This window comes from Paroedura picta, chromosome 6, assembly GCF_049243985.1.
Source record: "Paroedura picta isolate Pp20150507F chromosome 6, Ppicta_v3.0, whole genome shotgun sequence".
NCBI lineage: Eukaryota > Metazoa > Chordata > Lepidosauria > Squamata > Gekkonidae > Paroedura > Paroedura picta.
In genome coordinates, this window is record NC_135374.1 from 94,969,654 (window position 1) to 94,990,357 (window position 20,704).

Here is a 20,704-nt window from a genome sequence, read left to right on the forward strand (position 1 = left end):
CTTTTGCCCTCGATCGCTCCAAGCATTAGGCTCTTCTCCAGGGAGTCCTTCCTTCTCATGAGGTAGCCAAAGTATTTGAGTTTCATCTTCAGGATCTGGGCTTCTAAGGAGCAGTCTGGGCTGATCTCCTCTAAGACTGACCAGTTTGTTCGCCTTGCAGTCCAAGGGACTTGCAAGAGTTTTCTCCAGCACCAGAGTTCAATAAGCCTTATTGGGCTTATTTTCCTTAAAAATTGTATGGTATATACTAAAGCCATTATCTGCAGTTCCTGCCCCCCCAGTTTTTTTCTAGCAATTTCTAATCTTTCTGATAAAATCTTTAACTGTTAGATGTCTTTTTGTTCAGTTTCTAATGCATGATTTTTTTCTATTAATACTCTTTTTTTTCCAAGTTCCATAAGGCGATAAAAATATACTCTCATAAAGGCTTTCATTGTTTCCCAAAATGTACTAATTTCAAATCAAGTGCTAACTTCTTCAGTCAAGCTATACTGGGAGAAGAAAGGAAGGATTGAAACTCCCTTCTTGGTTGTATCTTTGACTGGGGCATCTTGTAATAAATATGGGTTTAACTTTTGTACCAAAGGAGATTCAGTGGAGATCCAAATAGCAATTTGAGCATTTATACTAGAAAGGAGTACTATGGACCTGGTAAAATAAAAAATTCTATGTAATATTAGATGAAGCAAATTATTAATTGATTCTGGAGTAAGTCCAACCAAGTTGTGCAGACCAGCCTTTCTCAACTTTTTTTGCTGTTGAGAAACCCCTGAAATATTCTTAAGGCTTCAAGAAACCCCAGAAGTAGCATGATTGCGCTGAATATGATTGGGAAACGTAGCTCTGTACATGCTCACCCATGTCCCCTCCCCTCCATGCCCATCATTGGCCATTTTGAGAGGTGGGGTGGGAGGTTGACATGACCATATATGGTCATCTCATCCAATAAATGTTGAACAAATTTAAAATATATGTTTTAAAAATTCCCAGCTGTTTGGGAAACCCTTCTAGGGCCTTCAAGAAACCCTAGGGTTTCAGGAAACTCTGGTTGAGAAAGCTTGGCATATAGCCTTAACTCATACTGAAATATCTTCATGTGTCCTTTAGCCATTTTTAAAAACGAATCTTTTAAAAATGAAATATTTGTAGATTCATGGGTCATTCAGCTAATCAGGAAAACTTCCAGTGGGACAGTGGCCTAGAAGGACTACCTACCTGATGGTGCCACTGAAGCCCAAAGATAGTGATGGGGCCAAGCCTTTTTTTTTTTTGCTGGAACAGGAGAAAAGGAGATGCTCAGTTTGGACTGGCACTGACCTCACCATTATAAAGAATGTACCAGACTGTCCCTGTCCTTGCTATAGCAAGGGATGCACCCAGCTGGCCCTGGTTTCTGTGGCTATGATCATACTTGGCCCAGCAGCTTGTTCAGGCACATCTTGTCCATGGCTCACCATCGATGGTCTCCTTCCTCCCTTTTGAATGCATAAGACCCTTACCCAGGATACTTTCCTCTTTCCCAATCTGCCCCTATGTAGATTATTCCTAACTGAACTAAGGCATCAATTATAGCTGCCTGTGATAATAACTTCACCTTCCATAAACCCATTTGAACACCTTATGAGCTTAAAAAGATAAGACGTTTGAATTGTGCTTCCTAAAGTTAAGAATACATCTTCCCAAGAGCCCTTTGTGACTAAGAATCTTTGTTTTGAGTCGATCTTTTTATCTTCTATTAAGAAACTCCTTAGAACCAGTAAAAATAGCAATGCCTCTTTTTCTTTTTTTCCAGTACACGCAAAGAAATCTCTGTTCCTTGATGAAATTATCAACAGTGTGTTTTGCATTTTCCTATGAGTCTTCTGCAGCTATGCTAAATCAAAATCTTATAGTTTCAAAGCGCTTAACTTTTCCCTCCTTTAAGGATGTTCACATTATGGGATATTATACTGAGTTGCTCCATTATGTTATCTAAGCTTTATACTCACTATAGTTATTGCCATGCAGAAATGTTTTTTCCCATTCTATTTATTTGTGCACACACATATGTGCATTTACCCATGAACACCCCAAAATGTGTAAGGTAAAAGGAGGCACTTATTGTATCCAGTGTTTTATCATTTATTCTCTTTGCATTTTATTTCTAGTAGTAGACAATTGTTTGGATTCCTATATATTGTGGCATACAGTAAACTTGAATTGGATTCATTGTTGATAAATCTTTCTTTGTTGAAAAATCAAAAAGTGAAAAATTTTATAGCTTCCTGATATGAAAAATCAAAATGTGAAAGATTTTTTAGCTTCTTGATATGAAAAATCAAAATGTGAAAGTTCACATGGAAGCTTTTTCTGTTTTAGTCTTCACGAACATGGCAGCATGACTTCTGATAAGTCTGCAGGATGGGTAGACGCAGAGTTCATGTTTTTCGAAAACACAGCTCTTTATTCAATCACTTTACACTGAGCCAACAAGTGGGGGAAACACAGTCTTATATAGAGTTTGAGGAATCCACCAAGAGCCTGATTGGCCCTTAATGTAGCCTTCTGATTGGTCCATCAAGTCCAAGATTTAGAGTTTCTGGTTGGTCCCTTTACAAGCCCTCATTAGCCTGGTGGTTCATGCTAGCACGAAATTGTCCATATAAGAGCTTCCTATCTTGCAAGGGAGGATTGTTCATGAGGGATTTCTCATGGAAAGTGTTACTTGTGGTTTTAATCTGTGTTAACAGTTGTTTCAAAATTAATAAAAGCTATAATTTTTTTAGAAAAACTTAGGCCATCTTGAATTTGTTATGGGTTGAAAGGCAGGATACAAATATGTATATAAAATGTATATTTTGGAAGCAAAACCTAATTTCATTTGGGAAACATAAATTTGACTTTAAGTGATGTTCATTTCAGTGGAGCTACCAGTCAGGTAACAACAAATGTACTTTCAGTTACTGAGACTGAAAGAAAATTATGAAAACACGGGAGAAATACCAGAACGATACAGCATTCCAGCCCCCTTTTTGGGATTTGTATTTTTCTGCACTTTATTTCTGTCTGGGTGAATTTCTGAGATGCTGCAATTTGTCCCTGGAGCCCAAGAAGACATTTTGTGCTAATGGTTGGCTTCCCACCTTCAGAAGACTCCAACAGGACTGTTTTTTGCCTGCCCAAATTGTGAGAAGGCTGGGCAGGTAACTGAAACCCAAAAATACATTATGTTCTATAATGGTGGGCTTAAAAACAAAGCACACACAGTCTGAATTATCATGAGAAAGCTGCCCCCACTTTCCCAGCTCATTTCCCACCTCCAGAAAACAAAAACAGGGCTGTGTTTTGCCTTTCAAGAAAACTGGACACTTTAAAGAAGATTTTATTTAACCTTGGAGAATGTAGGTTTGTGCTCCTGCTGTAACACGGACCGCGTCATTTTTTTAAAAAAATTACTCAAAGCAGGAAATGGAGAAGGGAGGGTGGGAGCAAAGGAGGGACAAAGCTGCTGAGACTATCGTGCATTTCCCTCTCCATATGGCCTTATCCCTAGTTGCTCACTAATGGCTTGCACGATTTAGGGTGGTAAATCCAGTTTTCCGTATTCCTGAAATCGCGACTTACAAATAGCCAAATCACGACCCGGCTACTGGACAGCTTTTGGATGTTGCCAATGTCATGTGGAGGGGGCTCTATATGCCGCCAGTGTGCCAAGGCTGTCCAGGAACATTTTACTCATGCGGAAATGGCCATAGTATTTTCCACTGTGAACATTCTTAAAATGCCAGGTCTTCATGTATCAACCTGACATAGTATATTGTCTTTTTTGATTAATTAGAAACAATTTTCAGTCATCTCATCCCCCCCCCCCCCGGGTGAAAATTCATTTTTAAGTTTTATGAGATGTCAGATGCCCTCAAGCGGTATGAAAAATACCTCCAAAGTAAAAGGATTTGGGTTTTGATTGACAAAATGTGGCTGAGACTGCGCCTTCCTGACAAGCTGTAAATTCTGAACTGCATTAAAATATACAGGTGTTTTTGAAGAGAGATTCTGCAAGATAATTTGTGAACAGCAGCCCATATATCAACTCTGTCTGAACATAAATGCCTTTGGCAGGAGATGCACAGGCACCCTTCCTTGTGAGAAGAGAAGAGCTACTTCTTGTCAGAAGTAGAGAAGGAGAGCTCTACATCTGGGGCAATGAACTTTGTCCAATGAAAATGAGGTTACACTTCCAAAAGGAGCAGCTGCCACTCAGAGTTTTGACAGGGCCTTCCAGTGGAAGCAGCACTTCCTGGCTTTGCTGCATAATTGTCACATCTTTTCTTCTGTGAAGTTTTTGGATTAACCCCTAAGATCTACAATTTCATCCAAACCAATCCCAGCTGCACATAATGACAGCGCCTCACACTCGTTCTCTGTTTATGCTGTGAAAAAAAACATATTAAAAATTCATTCTGTGGTCAAGTTTATGATATAAATCAAAAGGAAAGTATGTATGTGCTTCGGAAACCTCTACAGAACCCTGGTTTTCACAGTGTCATTTTTTGGTTTCCTCTTGAAGTTGAATAAAGCCGCTTCCATATCTTTGGTGACTGTTGGGACATAACATTGTCATTTGAAAGCCTGTTCTGTCATGAATGTAATGGCAGAAAATGTGACAACTCCCTAGATCTGCCTTTCTCAACTTTTTTTTTTACCACTGAGAGCCCCCTGAAACATTTTTTCGGGGTTTGAGACACTCTAGAAGTGCCACGATGATGCAGAATATGGTTGGGAAGCAGAGCTGTGTATACGCCCACCCAGGCCACTTCATTTCCCATCCCCTCCAGGCCCATCAGTGGTCATATGGGGAGGCACCTGGGCCATCAAGAAACCCCAAGGTTTCACAAAACCCTGGTTGAGAAAGCTTGTCCAAGATTTATTAACTGTCCTGTTTCTTCCATCTCTAGGTATCTTCACATACTAACAAACTGCTTTGTGATGGTTGGGGGAAGGAACAGAATAATACACAATTTATGTACCGCCCATTGCTATGTGTGAACAAATACACAGAACCTTCTGTAGGTAGAACTGGCTATGTGATAGGGGACCCTGCATTTTGTAGGATTCCTGCTGCATGAATAGAACCTTTGCGCTTCCAGTATGAGATGTGTGTTTTAACATTTTTTTTTTCAAAACCTGGTTTGTATCCTGCTTTTCAACTCTTTGGGGACCTAAAATAGCTTACAATATAGTTTAATAGTTCTGTTGAGAAATCCACTGTCCCATTTTAGTGGTTGCAAGCTATAGCATGGCAGTGGAACCCACGGAAAGCTGGGTGGGGGTTGAGACTTTATCCTGGCAGAAAGTGGAACAAAAGGCACAGTCTCTGTGTCTAGCTGGGCACTGCTTTATTCAACTTCTAAGTAGATTTCTTCTGAGTTTGCATGGGCCAGTAACCTTCATTTCCCTGTGATTCATGCCTTCTCTACTTCCTCTTCCAATACCCCTCACCTCTGCCTCACCACCTCATTTATAGCCTTCCCCAACAGCCAGACCTAACCCCTAATTCCAACCCTTTAGCCCCTTTACATTGGCTTGATACTCCTGCTACAAGCCCAGAGGCACTTCTTCTACAGCAGCCACTGATACAGCCAGTGGGCTTCTTAATTTTGTGGGCTTCTGGTCATACCCACCTTGACAGCCAGCCCCTCAATTGGAGCTAAAAGCCTTCTTCCCATCGGTGGGTTGTTGCCATGAGGCCCACAGCTGGTTAGGAACCTCTGTGTGCTTCATAGCTTCATGCATGTTTTAGCCTCACCTGATATTTTGCACTTTTCTGGGAGTTAGCCCCACTGAACCAATATGACTATATTCTGAGTGGTTCTGCTTATGATGGCACCCTTAATTATGGACCAGAAAACCCCTGGATTCAATCCTAGTTTTGCCTTGAATTCAGTTGGGATTCAAGGTCAGGCAAATCATCATCTCTCCATCTCTGTCACCTGGGTTGGATCCACCTTGTTGAAAAGGTGCAGAGACTTCTTGCTTGACTACTCAAAGAGGTTTGCTGTACAAACGATCTGTGGGATGGATCCTGCAGTGAGGATCAGGGATTGGCACAAATTGGGAAAATGCAGTTCATTTTAGTTCACAGTTTTTGGCATGCCCAGTTTGTGAGTCATGAACCATCACACATGTTTAGGTACCAAACAAACTGGTTTGGTGCATGAGGTTTGTGATGTGATTGAATCTGCCCACCAGGGTGCTAGATACACCAATCTACATGGAATCTCCAGCTGACTCTCCTTTACCTGCTCTCTAAGTTTACTGAGGATTGAATTGATGGAGTGTGAGTTATGCCCCCACCAATGTTTTCTGGGGAAATGACAGGTGCAGGTTCAGGATTGTATAGAATGGACCCGGTGTGAGCTATAGATACAAACTTTCAGGGGACCTCCCCCAATGCGTCTCTACATGGCATCCAAATTATGTTCAGACTGAATTTGGGGGGTCATTCACTGGCAGGAGTTCATGGGAATTGTAGTCCATGGACATCTGGAGGGCCGCAGTTTGACTACCCCTGCTCTAGAGCATCATATGGATGTTTATTATATCCATGTTGAAGGTGGTGTCCATGAACAGAATGACTTCTCAGCCAAGATTTCATGACAGGCTTGTTTTTCTTGTTCATGAATGAGCAACTGGATGCGTCCTTGCCTGTTAACAGGCCTTTGTTCCCCTGTTTGTTATAAAATTGTTGGAATTTTATGCATGAAGAATTAAGAGGGTACCCCTTCCATGACGAATAAGCCATTGCATAGACAGCATTGTTTTAACACAGAACGCTTTTCAATTCTGCAGCTCCCGATTTCCCCCCCCACCCCGTTTTACCTTCCTCTTTTGTATAATGAGGAATATTTGCATGAAAATAGTCTCTTTGAAATACATGTGATCCTGCTGTTTGCTCCTCCCACAAAATCATAATCCCTGGTGACATCATAAGATTGCTGCAGCCGCTAATTACTGTTTCTACAGAAAAGGCATTGTGCTTTTTAAATTGCCCGTACCTGAAAGATGCTGAGCCCCACTGGCTCGGATTGTTAGCAGGGCCTCAGCACCAGCTCTCGCTCCTACCTCCTTTTGAATTCGCCCAACAAAACTTTCATTCATGTTAACAGAAGCAGGATGGGATCCGAAGAGTGGAGAAGCAGACAAACGCTTCAGAAACAAAGGGGTCTGTTCTCATGCAAATTCCCAACCACTAATAAGTACATTAAAAAGAGGAATTGGAACCTGAAGATAGCAGCTAAATAGAAAGAACGGATTGTTTGCGAAAGAGAAGCATCCAGAGAATCCAGCATGGGGTTAGCTGTCCTTGCGCTGCTGTTCATGACAAATTTGATAATTGCAGTGATTTTTTTGTGTGGGAATGACCTTAACAACTCTTGGTGTGAAAGTAATTGCTTGTGTTTACCGTGTAGCTGTTTGGTGACCAGCCATAATGTTTTAAAATATGTGTCATTTCTGTGCCACTGCGTGGGTTTTAAGGATGTGTACCTCTTGTTAGATTTTTGAGCCATTCACTGATAGGTTAAACATGTCACAAATGCGCAAGGAAAAAATCCACTGCTGGATTTGCTGAAATATGGAACTGTGGGCTGTTGTATCCAATGCTGGGGGGAAGGAGGGAAAATGCTCTTTCTTTTTTGAGCACACAGGAATCCCTTTGTACAGCCGGGAGTGCTCACAATACAGTAATCTTGCTGGAAGAGCAGGCCTGGGTGTGGTCAGTGCTTGAGGTCCCTAAACTGTGTCCAGTTCTGCAATGGAAGATGAGTGGCAGGATGAAAATAAATAAATGGCGGGATGCTGCCGAGCAGGAGTAGAAATGAGCTAGTTCTGATCCAGAAAGACATTTCCAGCATGTTCTGTACTGACCAAATGCACATGGGAAAACAGAGCTGGCGCTAAAAGTGTTGTATTTCCGAGAGAGAAATAAAAGGACCCTCTTCAGTTGTTCAGTAACAATTGGGGGGAAATTGCTTGATGCGGCTGAGAGTTTGTTAATTTAGCCCTGTAGTTTGTATGCAACCATATACAATCGAGAAAACTGGCCCTCATAAGACCCTTTTAGTAACCCATAACTATGCAACGGAATATATTATTCTGACTAGTGTTTTCTTTCTGCTGTTAATTTGTTCAGCGCATTTATTAGAGTGTACCTTTTTTTTTGTTTCCACTTGACCCAGTCAAAGCAGTTTGGAGACATTTACAATGATGAAGAGAGAGCTTCAATTAACCTCCTTGGCTGAGATATTTGATATGCATGAGTTACTATATAACAGCCTAATTATCTATACTTTTTTTCTGAAGGATTTCTAATAAAGGCTGGAATTGATTTATAAATTATGAGATCATAATCACTTATTTAATTCCTCATCGTAATTTTCTGTTAGTGCGGTGAATGCTAACTAAAACCCAAATCAAAGAGAAATGCACCTGATCCTATGCCGGTGTATTTAAAAGTAAATCCCCCTGGATTTAATAGGACTTTCCTCTCAAGTGCATAACGAATCACAGCCTAAAGCTAACATCTTAGGTATGTGAATAGTTCTTGTCTTCAGCTAACTTCTGTAGACTTGGCCAACTGAAGTAAGGGTTTAAAGAAGATAGTTGTATCAATATTTTGTTGTGCAGTGTTGTGCTTTGGTGAGGTTTGGTTTTCAATGTGAAAACTGCATTTTTGAACGATATACATATAATTGGTGGAAAAACTCCAAATTAGGGTTGCCTACCACACTTGACAACTGCCCCAGGGGGTGGGGGTGGGGGTGGGGATGGAGAATGGGCGCTGGTGTGTGAGTTCACTTCTAGTGTGAAATGTGAAGTGATATCATCACGATACAATAGTACTCTAGGATTTATTTAAAACTCTATGGTTAAATCCATCCCCACTACTCTTACTACTTGGCAAATTTCTTCTCCCTAGTTCACAGCCATTGCCTTCCATCCCTGTCTTCAGCTAGCTGTTGATCAATGCTGACCTAATGTTAAGAGACACTGTGTGTGCTCTTTCTTTTGCACCATTTTCTCCCTACACCAATTCCTGTTGTTCTGGGGTAGTGAATAAAATCCAATGATCCAAATGTTTTTCCACCTGCACTCTAGAATTTCACTGAAAACAAGGAGAGGGATTCCAATGGCAAGATCATAGAGGAAATATTCTTCCCCATCCAGCTTTACTTCAGTGTTTAGTGTGCTACTACTGTAGTCTTTTGAAATCAACCCAGAGACCTGGTATTAATGTACTGGGTGGTATGCTAGCTTAGGCTGGATAACCACTATTCAGTGGTCTCTTAACTTGGAAGAAGACTCAGAGTAGGGGGAGGTCCTCAAACTGCTTCAAGGACTGATAGGATGCAAAGTATTTCGCCTCCAGTGCAGTCTTATGCAAAGATGCTCCATTCTTATGCATTTTAAGCAATAGGCTTAATGTAGAGTAACTCTTTGTAGGACTACTGTGAAGCTCTTATCCCAGCCTTTCTCAATTCTTTTACCATTGAGAATCCTCTGAAATATTCTTCAGGCTTTGAGAAACCCCAGAAGTGGTGCAATCATGCAGAATATGGTTGGGAAGCATAGCTGTGTCCATCCCCACTTGGAGTCCCTTCCCGCACCAGGGCCCATCATTGGCCATTGAGGGGGTGGCAGGTCGACATGACCATAAATGTTTAACAAATTATATATATAACTCCCACCTACTCAGGAAACCTTTCCAGGGCCATCAAGAAACCCCAGGGTTTCACAAAACCCTAGTTGAGAAAGCCTGTCCTAATCAGGAATTAGTGGCATGTTCTAGGTTCATGTACCTCTTCCACTCTTGTGTGAATTCCTCTCTCCTTCTCTAGAGGTAACCAAGGGGAGCATTGTGTGTGCACTGATTAAAAGGGTCAGAAGCCAGATTTCTTTTAGACTCAACAGTTGGGACGCCTAGCACTGAAGTTCAGTTTGAACCTTGCTTGTCATCCCATTCATTGCTATAATTCATCACTTGTTGGTTCTGCTTGCTGTGACAGTACTACTCTGTGAGTTACTAATGTAGATTAGAGTTATGGGTGGAAATGGAGCATTTCTTTTGCTAAAGACTTATAATAAGCAGAGAAATAGCTTATTTTTAGTTCAAAATCAAAATTTCAAAAACCTTTAATGGCACTATAACAATAATCCAAGTACATAATAATCAAATATATTCAGACTACTTGGAATAAAGAGATATTTGTGATAATAGTAATAAATCTATAGAATGATGGATGTAACAAGATAAAGTTAGAATATGAATTAAATGAAATAAAACAGGGCATTTAACGTAGGAATTAAAAGTTAGTTCCTAATAAAATTAACTAGAGGGAAAATCATTATACAGACACCATCCTAAAGGAATGTAAGAGACAAGTTATTTCTTACAGGAGCGAGTTTTGTCTTGCAGAACTGTGGCTAAAAATTCAGCCACCTTCTCTGTTACAATGGGAAATGTGTCTTCCAGTAAAAATTGAATATTCCTAATGGAGAAATGCACAAGATGAATCAATCAGTCGGTGATGGAGCTCAGAAAACGACGGGCAGAGCAGTAGAATGTGAGGTACAGAATCAGGCTCAGATGAGCAGAACTTGCACAATCTCTTCCCCTCCACTTATTTTTAGATAAGAAAAACAAAACAAAAAAAGTGATCAGTGGAATGAAATATAAACATTTAAACAAAATAGGTGTTTATGGACTAACCCTATAGTAATCCTAGGCCACAACTTCCATCCTTCTTCACATGAAATGATTTGGCCATGTTGAGCATGATTCCATTTGCAAGACGAGGCTGAGGAGAAGTAGGAATTGAGCAATTCAGCCCTTTCTTCATCACCTGTTACAGTGTCGTTTTCTGGTCCCCGCAATGGCCCTAGCATGTCCTGTTCTTTTTCTTACTTTGAATATATTCTGCACTCCCCCACATGCAGCCACCTGGGTGACCTTGGGCTCGCCACAGCACTGATAAAGCTGTTATGACCGAGCATTGATACCAGGGCTCTCTCAGCCTCACAAGGTGTCTGTTGTGGGGAAAGGAAAGGAAAGGCGACTGTAAGCCACTTTGAGGCTCCTTTGGGTAGAGAAAAGCAGCATATAAGAACCAACTTTTATTCGTCTTCAGTAATATCAGGGCTCTCTCAGTCTCACCTACCCCACAGGGTGTCTGTTATGGGGAGAGGAATGGGAAGGAGATTGTTAGCGACTTTGAGACTCCTTCGGGTAGAGAAAAGCGGCATATAAGAACCAACTTCTTCTTCTTCTTCTTCTTCTTCTTCTTCTTCTTCTTCTTCTTCTTCTTCTTCTTCTTCTTCTTCTTCTTCTTCTTCTTCTTCTTCTTCTTCTTCTTCTTCTTCTTCTTCTTCTTCTTCTTCTTCTTCTAACTGAACAACCCTTTCTTGTTTTTAGCATTTCTTACTAGCCTAAGCTCATGCTGAGTCTTTTTTATTACTCAATTCTTTTGAAAGCTATTTATGGAGCCATCCTGGTTTATTTAGCTTCCTCCCAGCTTTTCTTCTCAAGGGATTGTCTGTGATTGTGCCTTCAGTATTTTACTTTTGAAAAAAACTCACAACCTTCTTGGACTTTCATCTCCTTACGTTTTTCTGACCATGGGATTCTACCCAACATTAAGTTTGTTAAAATTTGATCTCCTGAAGTCCAGTCTTTTATGTGCAACTACATACTCTTCCCCAAGACCATAAAGTCCAGAATCACATGCTCACTACTACCAAGCTTGGTGTTGAAGCTGTAGTTGATTTTCTGCTTTCTTTCATACCTGTCAACATGTCAACGAAAGGGTCTGGAACAAAATGCTGCATCTTTCTTTTGTCTTTTCCCTCTCCCTTGCTGAATCTGCATGGATGGTAACATAGTGAAGCTCACACAGTGAGGATACAGTTCCTCTTGTACTATAGTTAGAAATGCAAAATGACTTGGCAGTAGCTTAGGGGAGTATCAAAAGGTCTTTGTTCAGTGGCAGAGTTAACTTTCTCTTCAGACAATGCAGAGCAACAGGAATGTAGGAGTGGAGGAAGAAGAAAAAAGTGTGGTTGGGACATGAAAGTGGGGCTGAGATGCACGCAGGTATGTCTCTGATGTTGAAGCATTGCTCTCACTTCAGTTTTATGAGGGCTACGAAAGTTTTCCGTTTGGTCTGTTTCACCTATTACATTTTGGAGTCTCCTGAATCATTCCTAAAGCAGCTGGAACACTGTAGGGGTCGTATCGATGTTAACAAGCTGTGTCGGAGCCTTGGGTTGGTCTGCAAGATGTTTCTCATCTCGTCGCTCCGGCATAGTTACTGTCCTAGGAAACAAAAAATGAATGTGTGCAGTAACTGAAATGGAAAAAGGAATGTGTGTAATAATTTTAAAAGATGCACGCTCTTTCTAAAACGAACATTTCATGGAAAATAACCCTAATTCAGCTTGTCACAGCTGTTCTCCACTTTTTTTTAACCAACAATCTTCGAAGATCTATATTACAGTGCACAAACAGGATTATTGGGTCAATGGTGGGTTTGAAGACCCTGCAGAAGGTTGGCTGTGGCCAGCTGAAGGAGTTCTTGTTGCCTGTTGCTGAGTTTTTGTTGTTTGACAGAGGGAGTTAGCCAGGAAAAGGGCCTAGAGAAGGAAGTCTAAGAAGTAGGCCTTAGATTAGGAAAGGACATGGGACAATGAAAACAGGAATGATTGTAGCATTTTGTGGGAAGAGAGTGAGCTTGAAGAATGATGAGAACTGGGGGAACGGAGTGAAAGTCAGAGAGCATAATTATTATATCTTCCTTCAGCAAGCAAACCGTTGTATGTCTACAATACCCTTCTGTTCTCTACATAGGTCAAATGGGTCAAACCCTCCTCCAAAAAGTAAATAGACACAAATCTGTCATCAAAAATCACAAGACTGAAAAATCTGTAGGCAAACACTCCAACCTTCCAGGACATTCAATGGGGGACCTCAAAGTAGCTGGAAAGGGAAATTGCTGAGTTGCAAGTTATTGCAACACTCAAAACAATGGAATCCCCCAGGACTCAACAGAGAAAGTGGTTTCTTATCTTACTACATATGTTAACCTCATCTCTTATACCTGCATTCCTTATAATCCCCTCTTCATTTTATTTCATTTGGGGGCAATAGTGGATTGTAATGTAATGAATAGTAGTATGGAATGTAATTTAGAATGTAAGATTAGGATCTAATTCTCTGGTCTTAGGCCAGGAGACTTTAGTATGGCCAATCATTTGTCGGGATGCCTCCATGCTTGGGTGGATGGAGCTAGTAACAAGTCGCTTTTAATTATTCTGCTCTACAACTGGGAATGCATCTGCCATTAATCATTAATCTTGACATTTTTTATTCCCTCTACTATGTTTTTGAACTGGAGTTGAACCGAAAGGACTGATAACCAGATAAATTTATAAACTCAGGTTATTATTCTAGCAAGGCTCTTGAATTGGCTAAACATCTTCATTATATTACATATTTGGATATTTCCATGATGCTTTTTACTAGTTTACTGCTAATTTACTCACTCCATGTATTCATAGCCTCTTGATTTCCATTTCGTTGTGTGAAGAAGTGTGCATGCACATAAAAGTTCACACTTTGAAGAAAACGTTGTTGGTCTTAAAGGTCCCACTGCACTCAAACTTTGTTCCGCTACTTTGGACCAGCACAGCTGCCCACGTGTATCTGTGGCCACAATTGTTTGGGTGATTCACACGCAAGGGAGAATTGGATAGAATGCTTCCTGTTCTCACCTACTTTATTCTGGAGAATCCCTCTATCTTAGTTTACGCTTAGAGCTAAGCTAAGAAAAAATGAAGTATGAAAGAAAGCTAGGGATCATATGCAGGGATGAATGGTATGTTTGGTGACAGTTTTATTATTTATTTATTTTATACTTATTGATTGCAACTCTGAGCCAGCCATCTTGAGGTAATTTACAGAAATAAGATTAAAAACAACCCCCCCCCCCCGTATCTCACCCTATTAATCTCCCCTTTTGTCTTCAGTGGGCTGTGGCACCCCATGGCCCATAGGAGGGGTATTTGGAGGAGGGACCCAACACGGTTCTGCCACCTGGCCTCAACCAAACCTCTGGGGGAAGAGCTTTAAGTTACAGGCCTTGTAGATCTGTGAAACCTCCTGCAGGGCCCTCAGCTTTTCCAGGAGCTCATTCCGCCAGGTAAAGGCCGGGGATGAAAAGGCCCTGACCCCGGTTGAGGCAAGGCATATATCCTGACGGCCAGGGACCTCAAACCACAAGGCTCTGTGAGTAGGGAGTAAGACAGTCCCTCAGACCATGGATGGACTGGAAGATCAGAACCAAAACCTTGAACTTGATCCGGAATACAAGTGGCAACCAGTGCAGATGATGCAGCTAAATCTTCCTTTCTGCTAAGTCCCTTGTGAACAGCCCTCCCCCTCCAGCTCTATAATGGCATTGTAAAATGTAAAATGAATACCAATTTAGATACTCCAGATTTTCTTTCTAACATGTCTTGAGAAAGGGAAGGCAGAGTGGAAGAGGTGTTAGTGCCTGGACTGGTAAAGGGTCTATTGAAGGGCTAAAGTTCATATGCCGATTGGAAATAACCTGCCAATCTTGGTCTTCAGGGTTCTGTTACAGATGTACAGTGACATGCCCTTCAGGGAGCTACAGTGCTATATTAAATGTCCATAAGTCCTGTGTAATCCTGCAGTACACAAGAGCCAACTTCTGGGCTGCAGATAAGGGAATTTAGTAACAAATGAGTTTAGAGCTTTGTCCTTTCAGAATCTGCTGCTCTTTGCAGAATTGCAGGAACTGCCTGTGACACTTTGCAGTTCTTTGTGCAGGCAATTTTGTTAACCCTTGGCATATAATTTGGATGTGTGGAAGAGCATATTCTTGAAGAGTGCACATGGTAGTATGTGTGTTTTTTAAGGCGGTATGATCAGGCTCAAGACTGGAATGCATTCCTGTTCCAATGTGAAGTAAGCCATTCTGTCAAAGTTCTTCATTCCTTATTTTGGAATACAGACATGCACAGAAATTTTGTTCAGATGTTGTATTCATATTCCATAATATTATTCTGTTGCATGCTCAGTTTGGCACTTGCACTGGTTTCCATATTTATTTTTGTTTATTTAGAAAGAGGAGAAGAAGAGTTGGCTTTTATCCCCTGCTTTTCACTGCCCGAAGGAGTCTCAAAGCGGCTTAGAATTGCCTTTCCTTCCTCACCCTGCACCTGGCACCCTGGGAGGTAGGTGGGGCTGAGTGAGCTCTGACAAGACTGCTTGGTCAGAACAACACTGTCAGAGCTGTGACTAGCCCAAGGTCATCCAGCTGACTGCATGTGGAGGAGCGGGGAACCAAACACGGCTCTCCAGATTGGAGGCTGCTGCTCTTACTCTACCAAGCTGGCACAAAGAGCCTTCTAAACTGGCTTAGAATGTCTTCACATATGGAAGTGGTGTATAATCCTCCCCCCCCCAATTGTATGATGTTCCCTACCATGTATAAACAGCATGTCACATGGATTCTGGATCTGCACAACATTCATGTGCTGAACGTTCTAAGCCCACCAAGAATGAGCCCCTCCCACCAGGAGACTTAAGAAAGTTCAGGACTCCCAGTAGGGACTCAAAATGACTCATGCCATTATCCTCTCCCTCCATTTTATTCTCATAACAGAACTGTGAAGTGGTTAGGCTGGAAAAGTATGTCCGGCTCAAGGTCACACAATAAGCCTCCATAACACAAGGTAGGATTTGAATCCAAGTCTCCCAGATGCTACTCCAACACTCTTAACCACTACACCACACTTGTTCTCAGCAGAAAACATTCCCTCCCCTCCTGCTCTGTAGTGATGTAATTTTCAGAGATTGCCCTTGCCTAAGGGATTGTCCCTGCCAAACTTCAGACTGGGAGGGAAAAGAATCCCCATTCAATGGTCATTAAATGTTTCCCTTGCAGTGTGGGTGCACAAAGATGTGGCCATTCCACCAGTTTCCTACTGCTGGAGTGCTGGTGTGAGTACTATTTTTCACACCGAAATGGCAATGGCTTCCGAAATGCATACCTACTCATAATCTCTGCATCAGGACTGTTAGTTAGTTAGTTAGTTAGTTAGTTAGTTAGTTAGTTAGTTAGTTAGTTAGTTAGTTAGTTAGTTAGTTAGTTCGTTCGTTCGTTCGTTCGTTCGTTCGTTCGTTCATTCATTCATATAGGTGAAAAACATGCTAAGTTACTCCCTGGATCTGGTCAGCATGCTTGGAGAAAAGCTGAAACACTCAGAACGACAAAACACAGCATGATTGCAGAACTTTTAGCTCTCTATAACTGCATGTTCAATATATTTGTAATAAAATCCCACCCAAACCCATCACTTTACATGTGAATCAGTGGACGGACCTGATGAGGTCCTCTTCGGGTTGCTTTTAGATGAGAGACATTCGCATCTAGAGATCTGCTTTAATGAAGATGCAAGAAAAATGTGTCACTGATTTCTTGGAGATTAGATGGTGTTAAAACCCGAGACCCTGACTTCTGCCTGCTTCTTGTATGATTATTTAGTTTAAATAGCATGGGAGTTTGTTAGGGACTTTATTTTTGTTTCTCTATAAAATCCTTTTTGGTTAATTGCAGAGCTTGCCTCTGCCTGAGATTTCTGGCTAGGATACTTCCACTATATACACCAGTGGAAAATCTTGCTTGTTACCTCTCTCTCTCAGTATGTCTCCTAGAATTGCTAATTCCCCTATCATATATTCAGGAGACAAGTCTATTTTAGGTGACAGTGCCACCCCCAAATTTTCCCCTCCAGCAAGCAATTTCCCACCTACTGCACTAACATTCCTAGCAGGAAATCACCAATAATTCAAGGAATTCAAAGCTAGGCCTGAGTATGAACTCATACCAACTTGGATGACTAACTGAGGTAAACTGATACAAACACGGTTTGCTTTTCAAAGTGACATGTTTATTAAGAAAGAAGCACACCACTGACATAAGTATTAACAAATATATAACTGACGTAAATATTGATACTGAATAAGGATGTTATGTGGGGTGTTATGTTTTAAACAGTACATGCCCAAGAAAGAACCCTCTCTCAGGCAGATTTAATGCTTATAATTATAGCAACTAAGTTATATCCAGACCCCGCAAACCCTGCTGGCATACTGTCAAAATGGTTGCACACTCAGCTTCCAAGGGACATAAGCTTAACCAATGTTTTGCTTTCTCCTATTTTTAATTCACACTCTTCTAAGGCAAACCCTCTCCCTCAGCCCCCAAAACCTAACTTCTGACATCCTCTAATTCAGTTCTCAAAACCTAACTCTCCTTTCACTTAAGCTTCCCCTGGTCAGACTGTAATTTTCCCAGTATACAGTCGCTGTTGGCTGAATTGGAATGCCAGTCTCATTGGATTCTGTGTTGTTAGAGTGTATTTATGTGCTCTACTTCTCACAGGTTTTATCTGTGAAAGCAGCAGCAACAAAAAAAGAAAGAAAATTTCAACCCAGAATGGACAAGGTGACCAAAAAGGTTGAAGAAGGGGAAACCCACCCCACTCCCAAGTATGGAGTTACAAATCTCAATTTTATTTAAAAAGTTAAAATTATAATCCAAAGGCTTTAATCAAACTACAAATATGAAAAACCATGCATCACAAAACAAAAATCGTTGGTTACACACATATATAACTTCCCGAGTGTGTAAAACCTTAAAAAAAACATTCCACATATACAGTTACAAGCATTATTCCTATGAGCAGGTAAATTTGGAAACTGCATCAAATGCATGCAAATGAAACACAGCAGAATGTTTGGTTGACCTGTCTGTTACACAATGTGTATGTATACCTTGTCAAGGTTTTTATCTGTCCCAAACCTTTTCCTTAATTTCCCTTCCACTACACTTTCTTGAAGAGCATGTGGAGCATTCCAGAACATGCAAGCTGGAATTGCTTTGTTGTTGTTAGTTGCGAAGTCATGTCCGACCCATCGCGACCCCATGGACAATGATCCTCCAGGCTTTCCTGTCCTCTACCATTCCCCGGAGTCCATTTAAGTTTGCACCTACTGCTTCAGTGACTCCATCCAGCCACCTCATTTTCTGTCGTCCTCTTCTTCTTTTGCCCTCAATCGCTTCCAGAATTAGGCTCTTCTCCAGGGAGTCCTTCCTTCTCATGAGATGGACTTGCTGATATCAAACGAGAGTGCTCATTGGAATTGTGGCTGTAGTGACAGATCAATGCTTAGAAACATGTCAGGGACTCTGGGGAAAAGAGAAAATTCATGTAGGGGTTGTGCAGCAACATTCACTCTGGGCTTAACACTGATCAGTCCTCACCACTCCAAAATGACATTTTTAAAAGCTGTTGTCTTCTAGGAGGTCAATTCAATTCATGCCCTAGCCACACTTTGCCATCAGGCTTTGGGTACCAAGAGCATAGCTAGTCCATGTCCAACGCTTCCTTGCAGGTGTGCGTGGAAGAAGATCATGCTGGCTTTCACAGATACATCAATCACACCTCTTCTTCTCCCTGGGGAAACACAGGTAAGCAATATAGTTTGGGAGTCAGCTCTCCAGAGGCTGTTTAGTCGTGAATCCAGTCTAGCAGGTTCCTAGGAGCCAGCTAGTCATATGAGCCAAGATTACCATGCCAATGTGTGAACCTGAGGCTAGTTGATCAAGATTAGCTTTTTTTCCCTAGGTAATCTTGTTAAGAAACATTCAAGCGCTATTGAAATATGCCTCTCTGTTTAGCACATTCAAGCCTGTAATCTGGTTTTTGTCCTGTGTGAGCCTGCCAGCCTAAATGGAGACTGGGCTGCCAAATGTTTAATGTTGGCAGCGCTTAGAACGGACCGTCAGATGCCAGTTTAAACGGATGTCGCACGGAAAAGACAATGTGGAGGGTTTGCATTGCCAGCAGCTCCAGTTTTAGCCTCCCCCCCCAAACACCCCCCAATTCAGAAGATAATTAAATGGTGTTGTTTTTCTCCCAGTTGTTCTCTCTGTGGAATTCTTTAACATCGGAGATTTTGCCTGCTTCTCTCTCTGTCTCTCTCTCCCTCTCTCTCTCTCTCTCTCTCTCTCTCTTTTTAATGGGTGAAAATTAAACACACCCAATAGAAAATCATATTGAATTGCTACAGATGTTTTGTGACCAGGGCAAGTCCAGGACAACCAATGCAGATGGCCAATGAGACATGAAACGGTTAACTATGTGCGTCGAACAAATTCTACTGTTCCGCAAACTGGAATTTATTAAAACTGAAACAAACACACGCACGTATATATTGGTTCCTTGTGTGTGCTTTCTTAAATTCCCGAAGTTGCAATTGTTTGGAAATAGATCACATTGAAATCAATAGGGCTTGCTTCTGTGTAATCACTGCCAGAGTTAAAGCAGCAAAATTTCGCAGTCTAAGCCTGTGTGGTGGGTCCAAAGTACAACAATCGGAGCAAAATGTACGAAATTAATTTTCCTGCCTCCCCACCCACCCTCGCCTAATGAAGTGCAGGCTCTGATCCTAGACACGTTTATTGTGCACTAGTGTTCACTTCCGCTTGCGCTTGCACTTCCATTTGTGCAAGGGCTCCTTGAAAGTCATTGATGTTGCACAAATGGAAATGCTAGAGCAAGAGGAAGCAGACTCCATGGCAGAGACTATCTAAGTGAAGAAACTGTCCAAAATAAAACCGAAGTCCTTTGGCACTTTAAAGATTAACGAAATGTATTCTAGTATGAGCTTTTCTGAGTCAGAACTTACTTTGTCGGATGCAGTGGAGGAAAATATTTTTTTCCCTACTTCTTTTATAAGTAAAGTTACTGGAGGCCAGTGAGTGCCATCACAAATCTTTTAGGCGTGATTCTTTGAAGCAAGTGGCTAGACAAGAGGCCATAGGTCCTTGCCTCTCTATGGAGTACCGATGCAGAAAATCAGAATAAACCGTCATTGATCAAGCAGGGTGGAAAAACATTTTGGAGCATAGGAAAATTAACTGGGTTAATGCAACATTTTTGGAATGGCCAGTTAAAATTTCCCAAAGCGGCCCCTGTTGAGCTGTTAGAAATTATAGCAAGTAAAGGAATTCTAGTCTCTGTATAAGCAAGGATGACAGAGGGTGTGAAATTACTTGATGTGTTGTAATTCAGCACTTTCACATTGTACACTCCCTTTCAGTGTTTCTTCTAGGAAGGGAACTTTCAGATCTGCAGCACTGCATAACACTGCAAGATTTTAAAAGGTCTCCACTGATTTCAGAAGCTGTGGTGACGTCTTAGGTCAGACTTGTATTCACTGATTGAGCCTCTCATGTAGGGATTGACAACACATATTGATTGGATGATGTGCTAATGGATGAATCCAAGACCGTGTAGCTGATGCCTTCCCATACATTCAGCCAATGTTAGTACGGGACCTAATCCTAACATCTGCTACACCACACAACTTGTGTAAAGCAAACCAAACCTGTCTGTTATTCTGCAGTGCATCTACTGGGCTATTGTTGCCAATGTGGGCCTTTGTATACTTCTCCCTCTTGGGGTGGAACATCCCAGAGTTCTGGACCTTTTTAGAGCCGTCAAAGTTCTGAAGGTCCTTTAAAACGGTGCTCTTCCACTGGGCCTATGGTTGAGGTGAGTGCCAGCCCTTGATGAC